Source organism: Ochotona princeps, chromosome 2 (genome assembly GCF_030435755.1).
Source record: "Ochotona princeps isolate mOchPri1 chromosome 2, mOchPri1.hap1, whole genome shotgun sequence".
Lineage (NCBI taxonomy): Eukaryota > Metazoa > Chordata > Mammalia > Lagomorpha > Ochotonidae > Ochotona > Ochotona princeps.
This window is the reverse complement of record NC_080833.1, coordinates 107148845-107155466: the sequence shown is the minus strand read 5'-3', so window position 1 is coordinate 107155466 and position 6622 is coordinate 107148845. Positions and strand designations below refer to the sequence as shown.

At 41.4% G+C, this 6622-nt stretch overlaps 1 pseudogene; it reads left to right on the top strand.

The window, feature by feature from the left end:
- The first annotated feature begins 365 nt into the window (after positions 1-365).
- On the top strand, positions 366-5678 carry LOC101517998 (serine/threonine-protein phosphatase PP1-gamma catalytic subunit-like; annotated as a pseudogene).
- Positions 5679-6622: the final 944 nt, after the last annotated feature.

Genomic DNA, 6622 nt, shown 5'->3' with positions numbered 1-6622 from the left:
ACCTTCTCTCTCTGTCTCTCCTTCTCCCTACATAAAATTTACCTTTCCAATAAATATAAATATTTTTTAAAATGCACTACTGAAGAAGGACCTCCTCCTGGATTGCTGCTGCATCCAGGAACACCCTGAGGAGTTTCTGGAAGGATTGCAACATGCATGACTGCATCAGAAACCTCATTTGACCTTGAAGTGATGTCACCAAGGATGAGTGAGGAGCACACTCAAGAGCTTCAACCGTCACCTCAAGGGGTTTGCCACGATGAGGAGGTGGCAAGAATCAACCAGGCTGCGGCTGGGATGGCAAACCACCCAGAGGAGGCTCCTGAGGAGTGAACTAATGAGGAGTTGCTGGAACTGAAGCAAAAATGCACAGCTGGAAAAGAGGTGAGAAAAAATAAAACTGAAAAAGAGGGAATAAGAAAAAGAAATGCAAAGAAAATTCTTAGCAAAGCATTTATCAGACACATTTGTAGACAACAGCCAGTGCTTTGGAAAATTTGAAAACCTGTCTTCAGACCAAATGGTTTTTACTAATAGAGAGCTGTTCATGGTAAATAATCTGCCTACAAACAAGTCTACAATGACAAAAAAAAAAACACAAACCAAGCAAACCACCAAGTATATATTCTGAAAAGAGTATTTTATTATACAGTAATTTCAATCAAAATATAATACTTGTTTCTTAAATATGCACCTGTTAGAAAGAGAGAGGGAAATAAAAAGGGAAGGAGGAAGAGAGGGGGAGATAGAAAATATCTTCCAGGTGCAAGTTCACTCTCCAAATGGCCTCAGCAACCTGGCAGGGTCAGCCTGAAGTCAGGAGCCAGCCAGCCAGCCCATTCTGGCCTACCAGCTAAGTGACAAGGACCCAAGCTCTTGGGTCATCACCTGCTGCCTTCTTAGGCACATTAGCAGAAGAGCAGATTGGAAGTGGAGCAACCGGGACACAAATCAGTGCTCCTGTATGGAATACTTGACTTGCTGTGCCACAACGCCAGCTTCAATCAATTTGCAACAAAACAACGTCACTCAATAAATATCTTCCCATGCCTAAAAACAGAACCACAGATAGTTTTAATTATTGGTGTCTGTACATAAAAATTAATAGTAAGTATTCAGGTGTTTCCAGCATAATTCATAAACATTTTTTATAATCTTGAGTATTCCTATTTTCACATTTTATGATAATCTTCATAAAGTAAAAGTTCTAAAATTGGTGCTGTTTGGGTACAGTGTGTGTACCTTCTACCTCTTAGCTATCTTGCACTCCAATAAATAGTGACTGAATGAACCATCAGTTGGTCTTGCAGAAAGGCATAAAATCTTTAATGCTTTTTCCTAGACATCCACTCTCTTTGTTGCAGTTATCAATATATGCATATTTAATTTGAATGTGTGTATTTTATAGGAATAGATAATAAGAATGTCTCTATGTTACTAGCTTTCATACATGTGTCAGTCACATATAAATGTACCATATTGCATTGGCTGCATCTCCTTCTCCATTATTTTCATTTTTTTCTTACTATTTTGCAAAATGTATTTCCATATCATGTATTTCATCTTATTTTTGAGTACATGGTATAATTTTCAATCATACATTTGTTTTTTTTTAAGATTTATTCATTTTATTACAGCCAGATATACACAGAGGAGGAGAGACAGAGAGGAAGATCTTCCGTCTGATGATTCACTCCCCAAGTGAGCCGCAATGGGCCGATGCGCTCCGATCCGAAGCTGGGAACCAGGAACCTCTTCCAGGTCTCCCACACGGGTGCAGGGTCCCAATGCATTGGGCCGTCCTCAACTGCTTTCCCAGGCCGGGAGCTGGATGGGAAGTGGAGCTGCCGAGATTAGAACCGGCGCCCATATGGGATCCCGGGGCTTTCAAGGCAAGGACTTTAGCCGCTAGGCCACACCACCGGGCCCATACATTTGTTTTTAAGCTTGTTTCTTTGTTACTTTTTTTTTCTATAGGAAAATTTCTGTTTGAAAGAAGATAACTTAGGATTCAGTGAGTCTTGCTCCTGGGTGAAATGATCTATGATCCTGAATACAAAGGCATTGATACCCAGTTCACTCCCTTATACACAAGCATAACCTGAGTGGGAAGAGACACAGGCCAGGTCTCTGAGGGGCGACAGGGCAGTGTTGCCACACCGTGTGTCTGCATGCTCCGGATCGCAATGCTCATGTCCTAAGTCATGCAGGAAAACAATTTGTGACTGCAATGGGCTATTCAATGTTGGCCTTACACTTAACAATAAGGAAAAACAGTCTGTTGATTGGCGTGGCATGCTTCTGGAAGGTTATTAACAAAGATGATGATGATGATGATAATGATGATAACATTTGATGTGCATCAAATGTTCAGGTAGCAGCAAGGATATGAACTTCAGTTGTGTTAATTCGTTGAATCTCCTAATTAACTCATAAAGTGAAGGCTATCAAAGTCCATATTCTACAGTGGAGGACTGAGGCAGAAAAGTTCAATAACTTGCCCCAAGATGTATGAGTACTGTTAAGACTAGCATTCATTTCAATGATGTCTGGCTCTGAAGCTGCCAATCCAATTTGTAAGCACCTTTTCAAAGCTTAAGCTGATCTGAAAGACATGCTCTGCTTTGGAATGTGTACACACACTCAACGTATGTATCATCCTTAAAACAACACATAGTACATGTATTATCCTTAAAAACAAAACATAATCACTTAATGCATCCTTAGAAATAAGTATAGGGACAGCACTTTTGCATAGTGATTAAGAAGCCACTCTTACACTATATCAGACTGCCTAAATTCAAGTCCTGACTCCACTTCCAATTGCAACTTACTGCTAATGCATATCCTGGGAGGAATGCATCCATAAGGGAGACTCAGATTAAGTCCCTGGTTCCTGGTTGTTGGAGGTATCTGAGGCATAAACAAGGAGATGGACTCTGTGTGTGTGTGTGTGTGTGTGTGTGTAAAATAAAACAAATTATTTTCTTAAAACCACATAGGGCCCGGCGGCGTGGCCTAGCGGCTAAAGTCCTCGCCTTGAAAGCCCCGGGATCCCATATGGGCGCCGGTTCTAATCTCGGCAGCTCCACTTCCCATCCAGCTCCCTGCTTGTGGCCTGGGAAAGCAGTTGAGGACGGCCCAATGCATTGGGACACTGCACCCGCGTGGGAGACCCGGAAGAGGTTCCTGGTTCCCGGCTTCGGATCGGAGCGCATCGGCCCGTTGCGGCTCACTTGGGGAGTGAATCATCGGACGGAAGATCTCCCTCTCTGTCTCTCTTCCTCTGTGTATATCTGGCTGTAATAAAATGAATAAATCTTTAAAAACAACCACATAGATACACATATACATGTACAGATGCACTCTATAGCAGATTCAAAAGCAATGTCAGACTTCTACCAAGTGTACCTCCACCCTAAACAGCCCCTGAAGTATCCTGTTCATATTTTCCAGACTTTTTCTGCTGCCAAGTTAGCTTCAGGGACTGTTCTGAGTCCAGCACAGGAAAAAAAAAATGAGCAAGCTAGCAAAGTGATGAAACATGTAAACGCTTGGGGATGTCTATGTTCCTTTGTACAAATCTGGATATATGAAGCAAATGAACTAACTATGAAAGGGGGAAAGGGGACAAATTTGTTGAACAAGGTCCAAGAGAGTGACTTGTAAGCATTACTGTGGAGAATAAGGCAGCAATAATGGCACAATTCCCTGCCCTCTCTCCATTCATGATTCATGGGACTGTATGCGTATTAGGAAGCAAGTCCTCTCTTATCCAGGTTCTGTCTGACTTGCTGGGTTAGTAATGCTGGGGACAAAGCTCAAGGTCAGGATAAGTAGGCTATGAGGCAAGAACACGTCCATCTACTCACCACTGGCTATGCCAAGGGACTCTGCAGCTTGCGACCTTGATCATACCAATGAAGGAAGGTGAACTGTGGGGTGGAAGAAATCAGAAAACAACACAGATGATTTATAATCTATACTCTGTACTCTAAACCTAATTAATTCTGTATCTTTCTGAGACCCTCACAACCCAGAAAAACTAAGCCAGTTCTTCATTTCAGAGGATTTGAGATAGGATGATCCATTGTGTTCCTTCCCAAAACTGAAACACAATCACCGTAGTTTTCAATGAATACACACAGAAAAGCATATTCGAGGCTCGAGAAATAGATCAATGTCCTTGAGGAGCCATTTAGAAGGCCAGGAATAGTGTCTATGTATCAAAGTTGAATAGTAGGTGACACGTTGAAGATCAGATAGGTGACTGAGGCTTGGGTTACAGAGGCGGCATTGATAAAACAGACAGTGATAACAGGAACAATCGTGAACTGTGCCAGTTAGGATGAGGCCCTCGGAATTTACATACCTATAATATATCTCTATCTCATATATGTGATACATGAAAATATACATATATATCTATAATACACACACTATATATCTTATATAGTATTATATGTATTATATGTCTATATATACTATGTAGTATATGTATAGTATATGTGTAGTATATATATGTATATGTATTAGAATTACAAAGGCCCGCAAGAGGCAGTCATTTTATGAGTAGAGAAAGTGACAACTAAAGCTATCAGTGGTCGCTGAGCACTGACTGTGGTTTCCTGGTCTTAGTGATGCCTTGTACATCAGAATGCAGAATCTTCAACCTTTTCAAGAAAATGAATTTATTATGGAGCAGGGCAGCAACTATTTCACAGGATAGCACACAGAGGGGAAGGAAAAACGAAGTTTTTATAGTTAGAGTGAATGTACAAAAAATCAGGCTATGTGTACAACAGCAGGGTGGTCACTGGTAGCAATATGCTAATTCTAAAAGCAGTAACATCTCAGCAGACAAAGCAAAAGTTACAGAGGTCGGCACACGCTTAAACAGACAATAACATTAAACAGGCCAGCCTACACTATTAGAACTTGGACTATATTGTGACTTGCTTTAGCTTTTGGGTCTGGTGGTTCTCTGTGAGAAAGCAATGACGTGTTTCTTAAGGACTGTGTGAACCAGAGAAAGCAGCCAATGGAGGCGATCTGCCTCTTGTTGACTTGCAAAATCAAACAACCTGAGAATTCTTTTCTTCTCAGAGGGAACCATGAGTGTGCCAATATTACTTTATTTCAAATGTAAAAGAAGACACAACATTCAAGGATGGAAAACTTTCATAGACTGTTTTAACCACTTGCTGATAGCAATCATTGTGGGTGAGAAAATATTTTGTTGTCATGGATTGTCAATCTACAGAACAGATTCAGAGTATTACACGGCCAACTGATACACCAGGTCCAGGTGTTCTTTGTGATCCTCTATGGTCTGACACTGATAAAGCTGTCTTAGGCTATGGTGAAAATGACTGAGGAATATCCTTCACATTTCATGCAGAACTAATTGGAAAATTTCTCTGTAAGCATGATTTTTGATGTTGTATGTAGAACCCATTCGGCAATTGAAGATAGATCTGAGATGCTGCAAAGTAGTTGGTCTCTCTCTTCTCTGCACTTCACTATTGCGAAGAGTTGAAAACGCAAGTCCCATGATGAGTGTGGAGGAGACACTAACGTGTTCCTTTCAGATTTTAAAGCCAAACTGCCGCATCACGCCTGTAACAACTGCAAGAAGTAAGATCGCAAATCAAGTGAAGAAACAGGTGTCATTTTGACACTGCCTAGTTGGCATTTTAATGTGAAATATAAAGCTTTCATTTTAAAAATTGCCATGTTTATGTTCAGTTTTCCCAGATAGATTTGTGTTTGTGGGGGTCTCTCCTCTCATTTTTTGATTTTGTGAATGGCATTGGCTCATCATAATAGTTAAGGAAAGACTCTGTTCCCTGGAAAAAGTGTTGTGTTTTACTTAGGTTTTTAGTTCTCTCTTTTGAAAAAAACTTTAATGATGGTGTGAAGACAGTACACCTCAGATCAATTCATTCTAAGGGGTGATATACACTTTGTGTGTGTATGTGTGTGTGTGTTTTTAACATGAATTTAGATTTATTAAATGAAGAATTTGTTTTTTATTTTTTTAAAAGAATGCATGGATAAGAAAGGATTCTTTTTAAAAAAAAAAGATTTTTTTTTTATTACAAAGTCAGATATGCAGAGAGGAGGAGAGACAGGGAGGAAGATCTTCCGTCCGATGATTCACTCCCCAAGTGACCGCAATGGCCGGTGCTGCACTGATCTGAAGCCAGGAACCTGGAACCTCTTACAGGTCTCCCACAAGGGTGCAGGGTTCCAAAGCATTGGGCCGTCCTCAACTGCTTTCCCAGGCCACAGGTAGGGAGCTGGATGGGAAGTGGAGCAGCCGGGAATAGAACCGGAGCCCATATAGCATCCCGGGGTTTTCAAGGCGAGGACTTTAGCCGCTAGGCCACACCACCGGGCCCAAGAAAGAATTCTAAGGTGATACACGAGGTGTATGTGGGCTGGGTTTGACCTCTTGCTTAACTTTGCTTCAGTTCCAAAAGACTCCTGCCCAGATGTCCTTCCAGTAGCATCAACAGCAATGCCAGCCCCCTTACAAGAGCATCCATTGTGTCCCACCTCTAATTGTTCGCCCGAGTGCCCTCTGGTCTATTAGGAGCTGCTATGGCCAGCAGTGGAT